Source organism: Bombina bombina, chromosome 2, assembly GCF_027579735.1.
Source record: "Bombina bombina isolate aBomBom1 chromosome 2, aBomBom1.pri, whole genome shotgun sequence".
NCBI lineage: Eukaryota > Metazoa > Chordata > Amphibia > Anura > Bombinatoridae > Bombina > Bombina bombina.
In genome coordinates this window covers 1,440,432,432-1,440,448,231 of record NC_069500.1, presented here as the reverse complement: position 1 = coordinate 1,440,448,231, position 15,800 = coordinate 1,440,432,432, and the positions used below count along the sequence as shown (strand labels likewise).

General features: G+C 39.2%; 2 long non-coding RNA genes across 2 annotated transcripts; one reads left to right on the top strand and one right to left on the bottom strand.

The window, feature by feature from the left end:
* The first annotated feature begins 659 nt into the window (after window positions 1–659).
* LOC128648345 (uncharacterized) lies at window positions 660–14,629 on the top strand. Its single transcript, XR_008400585.1, has 6 exons — window positions 660–1,105; window positions 11,098–11,267; window positions 12,301–12,357; window positions 12,545–12,604; window positions 13,380–13,451; window positions 14,225–14,629. It is a non-coding gene; the product is annotated as an uncharacterized LOC128648345 (long non-coding RNA).
* LOC128648346 (uncharacterized) lies at window positions 10,780–14,394 on the bottom strand. Its single transcript, XR_008400586.1, has 5 exons — window positions 14,276–14,394; window positions 13,343–13,466; window positions 12,518–12,612; window positions 12,274–12,365; window positions 10,780–11,246 (listed from the first exon to the last, which is right to left on the bottom strand). It is a non-coding gene; the product is annotated as an uncharacterized LOC128648346 (long non-coding RNA).
* Window positions 14,630–15,800: the final 1,171 nt, after the last annotated feature.

The following is a 15,800-nucleotide window of genomic DNA, read 5'->3' as shown; positions in this document are numbered from 1 at the left end:
CGCCCCCCTTTGGGGTACATCAGTATTGCCGGGACCCCCCCTGCTATGCCACTGGCGCCCCAGCAATGCACTTCTCGCTCTCCCATATGCCTGCCTGGTAACCTTAGATCCCATGAGCCTCCCCCTATGCAAGCCGCGTCCTCTCTGCACTACAGTTGCCCTGTCTGTCATGCTAGGTGCTGCAGAGTGTAGCGCAGCGGAGCGGGCCTGCCCGGATACTCCCCCCTCACCTGTGGAGAGTACCCGGCTAGGCCTCTTTCTGGCCCCAGGGACGCGTCCATCCGCTCCATGTTCCGGCCGTGTGACTCTCGCGGCGCCGGAAGTGACGTCACGCGTGTCACATGACCGGCCGGAAATGGGCGCGCCAGACGCGAGGCCGCAACCGGAGCCTGCACTGGTAGTAGCAGGCTCCGACTGAGCCACCAATGACAAATGCGGTCCGGCGGGCGGGCGAGGACCCCCAGGCCCCACACCGCTCCCCGACTGAGCCACCACTGAAGCATCCGGTCCGGGCCCCAGGGACCCGGCCGGATGATAGGACACGCTAGGCCCCTGTGTAGTCCCGCTAGGCCCCGGGCCCACATGGGGTAAAGGAGGCTGTTGCTGAGGGGCGCTAGGCCCCGGTTCAGCCTGACCCACTACCGGAGGCAACACGGCGGCCGTCAAGGCCTTAAACATGCCCACGATGGCCGCCGCTGCTACAGGAGACAACCCGGAGGCCGTGAGGGCCCCCAGGCCTGCCTCCAAAGCTTGGTCTAAGTTAGATGGGCCAGAGCTCACTGCACCCGCCTGTCCTGTAACCATAACAGTACCAAGGCCGGCGGGTGCAGGTTCAGGGGGTGGGGGGTTATTTATTATAACATTGGGGGTTAACACAGGCAATACTGGCCTTGCTTCCGCCGGAGTCGGTGGCACCACATCCTCATCTTCCTCCTCTATTACAGGTGCACTCCTCAAGGATCTCCCAGTGGACTCCCTGAAGCGAATGGGCACCGCAGCACTTCTCTTTGATCTAGACATTTTCACTTGAAGAATGGCAAAACTTTCTCCTTGCAAAATCCCAGGTGGAAGAGGCCAGATTGTTCCAGAACTTCCTTTATATTAGGTGAGCCTAAGACCTCCCCTCACCTTGCAACATTGTTGCTACTACACTGCACTGGGATTTTCCACTAGCCTGTCAGCTCATCCCTTAACTCCATTACAGGAGACTCTGCTACCTTTCATTCCCCAAATATCTTATTGTTAAAGGACCGCTCATGCTGCAGTCTCACTCTCTCTAGTATGTGCATGACAGCATCAGACAAACATACCTGTCCTTATAATATAAATATCTTATTGTTAGAGGACCGCTCATGCTGCAGTCTCACTCTCTAGTATGTGCATGACAGCATCAGACAAACATACCTGTCCTTATAATATAAATATCTTATTGTTAGAGGACCGCTCATGCTGCAGTCTCACTCTCTCTAGTATGTGCATGACAGCATCAGACAAACATACCTGTCCTTATAATATAAATATCTTATTGTTAGAGGACCGCTCATGCTGCAGTCTCACTCTCTAGTATGTGCATGACAGCATCAGACAAACATACCTGTCCTTATAATATAAATATCTTATTGTTAGAGGACCGCTCATGCTGCAGTCTCACTCTCTCTAGTATGTGCATGACAGCATCAGACAAACATACCTGTCCTTATAATATAAATATCTTATTGGTAAAGGACCGCTCATGCTGCAGTCTCACTCTCTAGTATGTGCATGACAGCATCAGACAAACATACCTGTCCTTATAATATAAATATCTTATTGTTACAGCACCGCTCATGCTGCAGTCTCACTCTCTAGTATGTGCATGACAGCATCAGACAAACATACCTGTCCTTATAATATAAATATCTTATTGTTAGAGGACCGCTCATGCTGCAGTCTCACTCTCTCTAGTATGTGCATGACAGCATCAGACAAACATACCTGTCCTTATAATATAAATATCTTATTGTTAGAGGACCCGCTCATGCTGCAGTCTCACTCTCTAGTATGTGCATGACAGCATCAGACAAACATACCTGTCCTTATAATATAAATATCTTATTGTTAGAGGACCGCTCATGCTGCAGTCTCACTCTCTAGTATGTGCATGACAGCATCAGACAAACATACCTGTCCTTATAATATAAATATCTTATTGTTAAAGGACCGCTCATGCTGCAGTCTCACTCTCTCTAGTATGTGCATGACAGCATCAGACAAACATACCTGTCCTTATAATATAAATATCTTATTGTTACAGGACCGCTCATGCTGCAGTCTCACTCTCTCTAGTATGTGCATGACAGCATCAGACAAACATACCTGTCCTTATAATATAAATATCTTATTGTTAGAGGACCGCTCATGCTGCAGTCTCACTCTCTCTAGTATGTGCATGACAGCATCAGACAAACATACCTGTCATAATATAAATATCTTATTGTTAGAGGACCGCTCATGCTGCAGTCTCACTCTCTCTAGTATGTGCATGACAGCATCAGACAAACATACCTGTCATAATATAAATATCTTATTGTTAGAGGACCGCTCATGCTGCAGTCTCACTCTCTCTAGTATGTGCATGACAGCATCAGACAAACATACCTGTCCTTATAATATAAATATCTTATTGTTAAGGACCGCTCATGCTGCAGTCTCACTCTCTAGTATGTGCATGACAGCATCAGACAAACATACCTGTCCTTATAATATAAATATCTTATTGTTAGAGGACCGCTCATGCTGCAGTCTCACTCTCTCTAGTATGTGCATGACAGCATCAGACAAACATACCTGTCCTTATAATATAAATATCTTATTGTTAGAGGACCGCTCATGCTGCAGTCTCACTCTCTCTAGTATGTGCATGACAGCATCAGACAAACATACCTGTCCTTATAATATATATATCTTATTGTTAGAGGACCGCTCATGCTGCAGTCTCACTCTCTCTAGTATGTGCATGACTGCATCAGACAAACATACCTGTCCTTATAATATAAATATCTTATTGTTAGAGGACCGCTCATGCTGCAGTCAGTCTCACTCTCTAGTATGTGCATGACAGCATCAGACAAACATACCTGTCCTTATAATATAAATATCTTATTGTTAGAGGACCGCTCATGCTGCAGTCTCAGTCTCTAGTATGTGCATGACAGCATCAGACAAACATACCTGTCCTTATAATATAAATATCTTATTGTTAGAGGACCGCTCATGCTGCAGTCTCACTCTCTAGTATGTGCATGACAGCATCAGACAAACATACCTGTCCTTATAATATAAATATCTTATTGTTAGAGGACCGCTCATGCTGCAGTCTCACTCTCTAGTATGTGCATGACAGCATCAGACAAACATACCTGTCCTTATAATATAAATATCTTATTGTTAGAGGACCGCTCATGCTGCAGTCTCACTCTCTAGTATGTGCATGACAGCATCAGACAAACATACCTGTCCTTATAATATAAATATCTTATTGTTAGAGGACCGCTCATGCTGTAGTCTCACTCTCTCTAGTATGTGCATGACAGCATCAGACAAACATACCTGTCCTTATAATATAAATATCTTATTGTTAGAGGACCGCTCATGCTGCAGTCTCACTCTCTAGTATGTGCATGACAGCATCAGACAAACATACCTGTCCTTATAATATAAATATCTTATTGTTAGAGGACCGCTCATGCTGCAGTCTCACTCTCTCTAGTATGTGCATGACAGCATCAGCCAAACATACCTGTCCTTATAATATAAATATCTTATTGTTAGAGGACCGCTCATGCTGCAGTCTCACTCTCTCTAGTATGTGCATGACAGCATCAGACAAACATACCTGTCCTTATAATATAAATATCTTATTGTTAGAGGACCGCTCATGCTGCAGTCTCACTCTCTAGTATGTGCATGACAGCATCAGACAAACATACCTGTCCTTATAATATAAATATCTTATTGTTAGAGGACCGCTCATGCTGCAGTCTCACTCTCTCTCTAGTATGTGCATGACAGCATCAGACAAACATACCTGTCCTTATAATATAAATATCTTATTGTTAAAGGACCGCTCATGCTGCAGTCTCACTCTCTAGTATGTGCATGACAGCATCAGACAAACATACCTGTCCTTATAATATAAATATCTTATTGTTAGAGGACCGCTCATGCTGCAGTCTCACTCTCTAGTATGTGCATGACAGCATCAGCCAAACATACCTGTCCTTATAATATAAATATCTTATTGTTAGAGGACCGCTCATGCTGCAGTCTCACTCTCTAGTATGTGCATGACAGCATCAGACAAACATACCTGTCCTTATAATATAAATATCTTATTGTTAAAGGACCGCTCATGCTGCAGTCTCACTCTCTAGTATGTGCATGACAGCATCAGACAAACATACCTGTCCTTATAATATAAATATCTTATTGTTAGAGGACCGCTCATGCTGCAGTCTCACTCTCTAGTATGTGCATGACAGCATCAGACAAACATACCTGTCCTTATAATATAAATATCTTATTGTTAGAGGACCGCTCATGCTGTAGTCTCACTCTCTCTAGTATGTGCATGACAGCATCAGACAAACATACCTGTCCTTATAATATAAATATCTTATTGTTAAAGGACCGCTCATGCTGCAGTCTCACTCTCTAGTATGTGCATGACAGCATCAGACAAACATACCTGTCCTTATAATATAAATATCTTATTGTTAGAGGACCGCTCATGCTGCAGTCTCACTCTCTCTAGTATGTGCATGACAGCATCAGACAAACATACCTGTCCTTATAATATAAATATCTTATTGTTAGAGGACCGCTCATGCTGCAGTCTCACTCTCTAGTATGTGCATGACAGCATCAGACAAACATACCTGTCCTTATAATATAAATATCTTATTGTTAGAGGACCGCTCATGCTGCAGTCTCACTCTCTAGTATGTGCATGACAGCATCAGACAAACATACCTGTCCTTATAATATAAATATCTTATTGTTAGAGGACCGCTCATGCTGCAGTCTCACTCTCTCTAGTATGTGCATGACAGCATCAGACAAACATACCTGTCCTTATAATATAAATATCTTATTGTTAGAGGACCGCTCATGCTGCAGTCTCACTCTCTCTAGTATGTGCATGACAGCATCAGACAAACATACCTGTCCTTATAATATAAATATCTTATTGTTAGAGGACCGCTCATGCTGCAGTCTCACTCTCTCTAGTATGTGCATGACAGCATCAGACAAACATACCTGTCCTTATAATATAAATATCTTATTGTTAGAGGACCGCTCATGCTGCAGTCTCACTCTCTCTAGTATGTGCATGACAGCATCAGACAAACATACCTGTCCTTATAATATAAATATCTTATTGTTAGAGGAGCGCTCATGCTGCAGTCTCACTCTCTCTAGTATGTGCATGACAGCATCAGACAAACATACCTGTCCTTATAATATAAATATCTTATTGTTAGAGGACCGCTCATGCTGCAGTCTCACTCTCTAGTATGTGCATGACAGCATCAGACAAACATACCTGTCCTTATAATATAAATATCTTATTGTTAGAGGACCGCTCATGCTGCAGTCTCACTCTCTAGTATGTGCATGACAGCATCAGACAAACATACCTGTCCTTATAATATAAATATCTTATTGTTAGAGGACCGCTCATGCTGCAGTCTCACTCTCTAGTATGTGCATGACAGCATCAGCTAAACATACCTGTCCTTATAATATAAATATCTTATTGTTAGAGGACCGCTCATGCTGCAGTCTCACTCTCTCTAGTATGTGCATGACAGCATCAGACAAACATACCTGTCCTTATAATATAAATATCTTATTGTTAGAGGACCGCTCATGCTGCAGTCTCACTCTCTCTAGTATGTGCATGACAGCATCAGACAAACATACCTGTCCTTATAATATAAATATCTTATTGTTAGAGGACCGCTCATGCTGCAGTCTCACTCTCTAGTATGTGCATGACAGCATCAGACAAACATACCTGTCCTTATAATATAAATATCTTATTGTTAGAGGACCGCTCATGCTGCAGTCTCACTCTCTAGTATGTGCATGACAGCATCAGACAAACATACCTGTCCTTATAATATAAATATCTTATTGTTAGAGGACCGCTCATGCTGCAGTCTCACTCTCTCTAGTATGTGCATGACAGCATCAGACAAACATACCTGTCCTTATAATATAAATATCTTATTGTTAGAGGACCGCTCATGCTGCAGTCTCACTCTCTAGTATGTGCATGACAGCATCAGACAAACATACCTGTCCTTATAATATAAATATCTTATTGTTAGAGGACCGCTCATGCTGCAGTCTCACTCTCTCTAGTATGTGCATGACAGCATCAGACAAACATACCTGTCCTTATAATATAAATATCTATTGTTAGAGGACCGCTCATGCTGCAGTCTCACTCTCTAGTATGTGCATGACAGCATCAGACAAACATACCTGTCCTTATAATATAAATATCTTATTGTTAGAGGACCGCTCATGCTGCAGTCTCACTCTCTCTCTAGTATGTGCATGACAGCATCAGACAAACATACCTGTCCTTATAATATAAATATCTTATTGTTAGAGGACCGCTCATGCTGCAGTCTCACTCTCTAGTATGTGCATGACAGCATCAGACAAACATACCTGTCCTTATAATATAAATATCTTATTGTTAGAGGACCGCTCATGCTGCAGTCTCACTCTCTCTAGTATGTGCATGACAGCATCAGCTAAACATACCTGTCCTTATAATATAAATATCTTATTGTTAGAGGACCGCTCATGCTGCAGTCTCACTCTCTCTAGTATGTGCATGACAGCATCAGACAAACATACCTGTCCTTATAATATAAATATCTTATTGTTAGAGGACCGCTCATGCTGCAGTCTCACTCTCTCTAGTATGTGCATGACAGCATCAGACAAACATACCTGTCCTTATAATATAAATATCTTATTGTTAGAGGACCGCTCATGCTGCAGTCTCACTCTCTAGTATGTGCATGACAGCATCAGACAAACATACCTGTCCTTATAATATAAATATCTTATTGTTAAAGGACCGCTCATGCTGCAGTCTCACTCTCTCTAGTATGTGCATGACAGCATCAGCCAAACATACCTGTCCTTATAATATAAATATCTTATTGTTAGAGGACCGCTCATGCTGCAGTCTCACTCTCTCTAGTATGTGCATGACAGCATCAGACAAACATACCTGTCCTTATAATATAAATATCTTATTGTTAGAGGACCGCTCATGCTGCAGTCTCACTCTCTAGTATGTGCATGACAGCATCAGACAAACATACCTGTCCTTATAATATAAATATCTTATTGTTAGAGGACCGCTCATGCTGCAGTCTCACTCTCTAGTATGTGCATGACAGCATCAGCTAAACATACCTGTCCTTATAATATAAATATCTTATTGTTAGAGGACTGCTCATGCTGCAGTCTCACTCTCTAGTATGTGCATGACAGCATCAGACAAACATACCTGTCCTTATAATATAAATATCTTATTGTTAGAGGACCGCTCATGCTGCAGTCTCACTCTCTCTAGTATGTGCATGACAGCATCAGACAAACATACCTGTCCTTATAATATAAATATCTTATTGTTAGAGGACCGCTCATGCTGCAGTCTCACTCTCTCTCTAGTATGTGCATGACAGCATCAGACAAACATACCTGTCCTTATAATATAAATATCTTATTGTTAGAGGACCGCTCATGCTGCAGTCTCACTCTCTCTAGTATGTGCATGACAGCATCAGACAAACATACCTGTCCTTATAATATAAATATCTTATTGTTAGAGGACCGCTCATGCTGCAGTCTCACTCTCTCTAGTATGTGCATGACAGCATCAGACAAACATACCTGTCCTTATAATATAAATATCTTATTGTTAGAGGACCGCTCATGCTGCAGTCTCACTCTCTAGTATGTGCATGACAGCATCAGACAAACATACCTGTCCTTATAATATAAATATCTTATTGTTAGAGGACCGCTCATGCTGCAGTCTCACTCTCTAGTATGTGCATGACAGCATCAGACAAACATACCTGTCCTTATAATATAAATATCTTATTGTTAGAGGACCGCTCATGCTGCAGTCTCACTCTCTCTAGTATGTGCATGACAGCATCAGACAAACATACCTGTCCTTATAATATAAATATCTTATTGTTAGAGGACCGCTCATGCTGCAGTCTCACTCTCTAGTATGTGCATGACAGCATCAGACAAACATACCTGTCCTTATAATATAAATATCTTATTGTTAGAGGACCGCTCATGCTGCAGTCTCACTCTCTCTAGTATGTGCATGACAGCATCAGACAAACATACCTGTCCTTATAATATAAATATCTTATTGTTAGAGGACCGCTCATGCTGCAGTCTCACTCTCTAGTATGTGCATGACAGCATCAGACAAACATACCTGTCCTTATAATATAAATATCTTATTGTTAGAGGACCGCTCATGCTGCAGTCTCACTCTCTCTCTAGTATGTGCATGACAGCATCAGACAAACATACCTGTCCTTATAATATAAATATCTTATTGTTAAAGGACCGCTCATGCTGCAGTCTCACTCTCTAGTATGTGCATGACAGCATCAGACAAACATACCTGTCCTTATAATATAAATATCTTATTGTTAGAGGACCGCTCATGCTGCAGTCTCACTCTCTAGTATGTGCATGACAGCATCAGCCAAACATACCTGTCCTTATAATATAAATATCTTATTGTTAGAGGACCGCTCATGCTGCAGTCTCACTCTCTCTCTAGTATGTGCATGACAGCATCAGACAAACATACCTGTCCTTATAATATAAATATCTTATTGTTAGAGGACCGCTCATGCTGCAGTCTCACTCTCTCTAGTATGTGCATGACAGCATCAGACAAACATACCTGTCCTTATAATATAAATATCTTATTGTTAGAGGACCGCTCATGCTGCAGTCTCACTCTCTAGTATGTGCATGACAGCATCAGACAAACATACCTGTCCTTATAATATAAATATCTTATTGTTAGAGGACCGCTCATGCTGCAGTCTCACTCTCTCTAGTATGTGCATGACAGCATCAGCCAAACATACCTGTCCTTATAATATAAATATCTTATTGTTAGAGGAGCGCTCATGCTGCAGTCTCACTCTCTCTAGTATGTGCATGACAGCATCAGACAAACATACCTGTCCTTATAATATAAATATCTTATTGTTAGAGGACCGCTCATGCTGCAGTCTCACTCTCTAGTATGTGCATGACAGCATCAGACAAACATACCTGTCCTTATAATATAAATATCTTATTGTTAGAGGACCGCTCATGCTGCAGTCTCACTCTCTCTAGTATGTGCATGACAGCATCAGCTAAACATTCCTGTCCTTATAATATAAATATCTTATTGTTAGAGGACCGCTCATGCTGCAGTCTCACTCTCTCTAGTATGTGCATGACTGCATCAGACAAACATACCTGTCCTTATAATATAAATATCTTATTGTTAGAGGACCGCTCATGCTGCAGTCTCACTCTCTAGTATGTGCATGACAGCATCAGACAAACATACCTGTCCTTATAATATAAATATCTTATTGTTAGAGGACCGCTCATGCTGTTGAATAAATAACATAATAAAGAAGTAGCTAATAAAAATACAATGCAATTCTAACACTTCATTAAAATGTATAGAATTATTTTTATACCAATTATTTGTTTATGGTCACCTGTGTATGTGACAGATATCATCCAATCACAGACTATGGGGCATATGTTGTATCAAGCTCCGAATGGAGCTTGATGCCCCGTGTTTCTGGCGAGCCTGCAGGCTCACCAGAAACAGCAGTTATGAAGAAGCGGACAAATACAACGCGATCGAGTGCGATCGGGTTGATTGACTTGACACCCCCCTGCTGGCGTCCTATTGTCCGTGAGTCTGCAGGGGGCGGCGTTGCATCAGCGGCTCTTGTGAGCTGCTGGTGCAATGCTGAATAGGTTGAGCGTATTGCTCGCCGTATTCAGCGAGGTCTGTCGGACCTGATCCGCACTGTCGGATCAGGTCCGCCAGACCTTGATAAATATGCCCTATATGTATACCCTGTGAGCTTCTGCACATGCTCAGGAAGTTATTACATAAAAAGACTGTAAATTTATATAAATGAAGTAAATTATTAAATGTAAATACTTAAAAGGACATGAATCAATGTTTCTTCCACGATTCATATAGATAATTCTATTTTAATTAAATAACTTTCAAAATAGCGTATATTATTTGATTATCTTCCTTCTCTTGTTATCATTTGTTGAAATGTTTTTCTAGGCAAGCTTTGGAGCAGCAGAGAAGCTATTTTCTCGCTGTTGATTGGTGGCTGCACATTGCATATACATATATTTCAATTTTGATTGGCTCACCCAGGTGTTTTGTTAGAAATTATTTGTGCATTGCTGTTCCTTCAATAAATGATACCAAGAGAATGAAATAAATTAGAAAATCGAAGTAAATGCAATTTTTTTTTTAAATATCCTCTAACTGAATCAGGCAAAATATTTGGTTTTCTTTTCATGTCCCCTTAACTTTCCAATTATCTGATCTAGCTGATTCTGAATCATAAAACTTTATTTTGACTTTATAGTCCATTTCAATGTATACCAGATAAGCAAACACTGTACTAACTTTACAAAAACAAACAAATTTATTTGTTACATAACTAAATTTTACATTCATATAAAACAGCAATAACCTGTGAATTTATATATATATATTTCTATTAATCTATCCATCTCTATAATATAACTTTTTAAAACTATAAAAATCCATGGTAAAGGTCAGGCACTGTCAGTCATTTCCAATAGCTCCGCTGGTATTCTTTGGATGTATCAGATGCAAAATGTAAGCAATCCTTATTTTCAAATAAAGTCAGTATAGTTTTTCAAATTTTTTTTTTTTATTATTTTCTAACCAAAAATATGTTTTTATTTGATTTATAGGTATTATGATTGCAGGGCCATTGTAAAAAAGAAGCTGTCATTGATACACTCCACAAAGAGAGTGCGTTTCAACAGTTGGGAGATGGAGGTGCGGGACAAGCTTCTTGAAGAGTCTGTTGGTGACGGAAGCTCAAGTAGGAGAGACGAATCTGTCAGGCAAAAGAGAGCTGGTGAGTAAAATTAAATATATGATTACTTTGATTACTTAGCATGGGTGTAGAAATAAAAAAAATTAAAAGGGAATAAAGTGGAAGACAAGACAATCGATTTATCCTTTAGCTATTACAATTTACTTTTTTGTTTTTTTTTGTTTTAAACATATAAAGAAAGACCCATATCTGTAAGGCAAAAATCATGTATGACGGGGGTTGCATTCTAGGCAGCATACATAGTTACATACACATATGACATAACTCAACTTCCATCATCCACATACATTTCTTGTGTATGTGAATTGTGTATGTGAAAGATGGAATATGAATGCATCTGGCATAGTTGTATATGACAGAATCAAAATCACACTTTATATAAGGCCGGTGAGGTAGCTCAATTGGCAAAATGCCCTGACTACAAAAGCCTGTTCAAAGATACAAAGGTTCAAATCCTAGCAGGGCCAACTCAGCCCTTAATCATTCTTATGTCACTCAAATGAGTACCATTAAATTTATTAATAATAACAACTATAACTATTCACCTGCCGTTTTTTTTTAATTTTGAGAGCGAGCGCTAAAAATGCGCTTCAAGAGTTTGAGTCCCACTGTGAGAAAGGCGCTATATAAATACTAATTATTATATATATATCATCCTTCTCCCTCACCATGGCCCTTCTGTTGTGTTCCCCTCACTCCCCTATGCCCCTTCATTTGTTGTTCCCCTATATCCTTTTTCCTCATGTCACCTTTCTTCTCTTTCCCTCCCAAGGCCCTTTTTTTTGTCTTTCCCTACCTCACCAATACCTGAATTTTATACGCTGTGGCCTTTGCATCCTTTTTCTGTAATGTGACTTCAATTATTTAAAATATAAAAAATCGACCATGACATTAAATGCCTATTATGGGCTGTTGACAAGATTTTCTATATATATTTCACTACCTGGCCTGTATCGTTTTTTTTTTTTAAATTATGATTCATTCATCACTAATAACTTTTGTTCGCTAATACACGTGTTAGACTTACCTGTCTCTTATCCTTGATGTTTTCCAGATCACCGAAAATACTCTGCAGGGTGATCAGCCCCAAGCACGCCTCAGCCTAGTTCTGGTAAGTACCTAAATAAGGAATACAAAGTAGGTTTTAGAATAAAAAATGGATTGAAGATTAGATTTCTACTCCAAGAGTATTACATTCAAATAGTACCCTGTCCCAGTTCCCTAGCCCATCACTAATAACTATTGTTCACTAGTACACGTGTTAGACTTACCTGTCTCTTATCCTTGATGTTTTCCAGATCCCTGAAAATACTCTGCAGGGCGATCAGCCCCAAGCACGTCTCAGCCTAGTTCTGGTGGTAAGTACCTAAATAAGGAATACAAACATAGGTTTTAGAAAAAAAAATGAATTGAAGATTAGATTTCTACTCCCAGAGTATTACATTCAAAATGTATCCTGTCCCAGTTCACTATCCCTGTTACCTTTTTCTTGGCAAGTTACTTTCCATGATCAAGTGTTGTGCTTAAAGATATAATGAACCAAACATTTTTCTTTCATGATTTCATACTAGAATCTGCTAGAACAGCAAATTAATCTACTCAATTATTTGATACTCAGTTTTTCTTTGTTCTAATATTATCTTTATTTTACAAACCAATAATGTAAGCCTGGTCCCCGGGTATATTTTTTCTTTCCAACCCATGCATAGTGGCATAGTGCTTGCTTACATTCTTGATTTATAAAATAACAATAATAAGAAGACAACAAAACAAATGTTATGATAGGACTATAAATTTATAAAGCTGCTTTATATTTCCTGCTCTTTCAAAATATTGAAAGTCAAATATTTGTTTTATTATCCATTGTATCGCGATTTTCATCTAATGACTTTCATCAGCCTGATAATGATTCTGCCGGCCATCCACTTGTTGCGACTATCAGCTGACCATTCTCAGCCAAATGTATGGCACAGTATTCACCTTTTCATTAAATTATTGTTTTTTGCTATGCTTTACCATTTAAAAAAAAAAAAATCTAATATTCAAAATAAATATTGATGTCTTCACACAAACGTATTATCTATAATTTAGTATACCTTGGCTTGTGCTGATTTTATTCTATTTATTTAACAGTGTTAGTAACTCGGATTCAGATCCCACCAGTAGCAGCCTCTGGAAGTGGAGAGATGCCCACTACTCCTCCACGTAAGTTATAACAAACTGAAAATATAAACAAACAGGCAATAATTATCTGGACATTTTATGTAATTATGCCTTTACTATAGCAAAAATAATCAGCTACAAATGATTTATTACGCAATTTTTCTACAAATAAATTTGTTAAAGGGATACTAAACCCAATTTTTTTCTTTCATGATTCAGATAGATGAGATTTTAAGCACCTTTCTAATTTACTCCTACTATCAATTTTTCTTTGTTCTCATGCTTTCTTGATTTGAAAAAGCAGTACTGTAAGCTTTAGAGCCGGACCATGTTTTGTTCAGCACCTGGGTAGCACTTGCTGATTTGTGGCTAAATGTAGCAAACCAATCAGCAAGCTCTACCAAGGTGCTGAACTAAAAATGGGCCGGCTCCTAACCTTTTATTACTGCTTTTTCAAATCAAGATAACATGAGAACAAAGAAAAATTGATAATAGGAGTAAATTCGAAAGTTGCTTAAAATTGCATGTTCTATCAGAATCATGAAAAGATGTGGGGTTAGTATCCCTTTAATTTAATATAACTTTTATTTAGATTTGACAGAGAGATAAAATCTGTCTATCCTGGATATTAAAATATATTTGAGCGAATAATGTATAATAAAAGTTTGTGGATAGTCTGTTGCTGTCTTTTTCTTAGATATTATGGAAGAAATCTTTTAGCAAGAGTCTTTTTATGTCTGTACAACATGTCCACAAATACATTGGTTTTCATACAACAAAATAATAACATTTGATTACTGTTTCATCTATTTCAGAACTACGAGGCATGTCTGCAGGGGGAAGCCATAGCAGTCAACTGCATTCACCTGCTCTTAGTGTAGAGGAAAGTCCTGTAGTAATTATTCAACAAACATGCTTCACACCATCGTCACCTGTCAGCGTTGTCCAACCATCAACAGAAGATCATGCCCCCATTGTGGATGAGCAGACAGCCCAGAATCAACCTCCTCAACTGGAACAAGACAAGCCGACAGAACCGGAAACACAACATCGGTATAGCCGGACTGAAGAATTACTTCTGGAAAATTTACTGGCAACAAAAAAATTGACAAAAGCGGTCAACAATATGAGAAAGGATTTACATAGACACATAGACAATAATTTTGGATAACAGTCTCCAAAACTCCCACTAACTAATAAAAAAATTGGCTTAACTCGAACTGTAACTAATGTGTGACAATGCTTACAACAGAAACTTTTCGTGTAACGTGTAAATATGTGTTAACAATTGGAAAATTATGATTAAGGTGCACTTATTAATTATAAACGATTTTAAAAAAAAATGGATACACTAATACAAATGCTTGAACAAGCTTGTTTAGGCTAAATCAAGATATAAAAAAATAACAAAAAATATAAAGAAAGTCAATACAAAGTTGAAATTGTAATAAAATCAACCATCACACCCTTGGGAAGTAAAATCGCTGTGACATAGAAAGTTATTTTTTGCTCGCCATTCAATGACAAATCATCACATAACATTTCAATGTTTATTATGAAATATTTAAGGTTGAAGGTCACATGACGTTACCTTCAAATTACTAATATAAATCAAAATATTGGTATTTTTTGGCCTTAGCTTTTAAGTTTAAATTATTTGGAATTTGTTTTACATTTTTGGATAAAATACCCTGCTGTAGTGGGAATAAAATATATTATGTCTCAAAGAGGGGTAGGAAATATTGAATTTGGGAAGTTACTTGATTGATGACCTCTAGCTAACTACAAAATATCATCAAAATAAGAGATCTTTTGCTTTAGGAACCATGATGATTTGTCATATAATGACAACCAGCAAAGCCGGATTAGCCTAACGGGATACCAGGAAATGTATTGGTGGGCGGCAGCAGCTATGGCTAGAAAAGCTACAATTTAAACTGCTGATTAATGGATGTAATTGGGCTTTACAGTGCATATAGCAAGAATATAGGGAAAAAAATAATTAAAAAATAATAGACTATAATTCTGAAACTAAATATTGTGGGGAAGGAGTATCCCAGTAATATCACCTTTGAGAAAAATTGAATGTGTGCATTATACTGAGTGAACGGAAAATAGGGCTGTTCGCCCAATTTTCCAGGGATGATTTTAATTCCCAGTCCAGTACTGACTGGCACACTGCACAAGTGGGTCAGCAGGAGATTATATCCAATTTTTAATCAGAATCAAAGCTGAGAGCTCGGTAACCCAGCTTTGGAAGATTTATTTTTAAAAATGTCATCTGCTCCAGGAGCTGGGGGGACAACTGTGCACGATGAGGTGAAAGTGTATTTCCTGTGATTGAAAATACACATTCACTGTGGACGCTGGTTGGGGGACAGGAAACTAGCT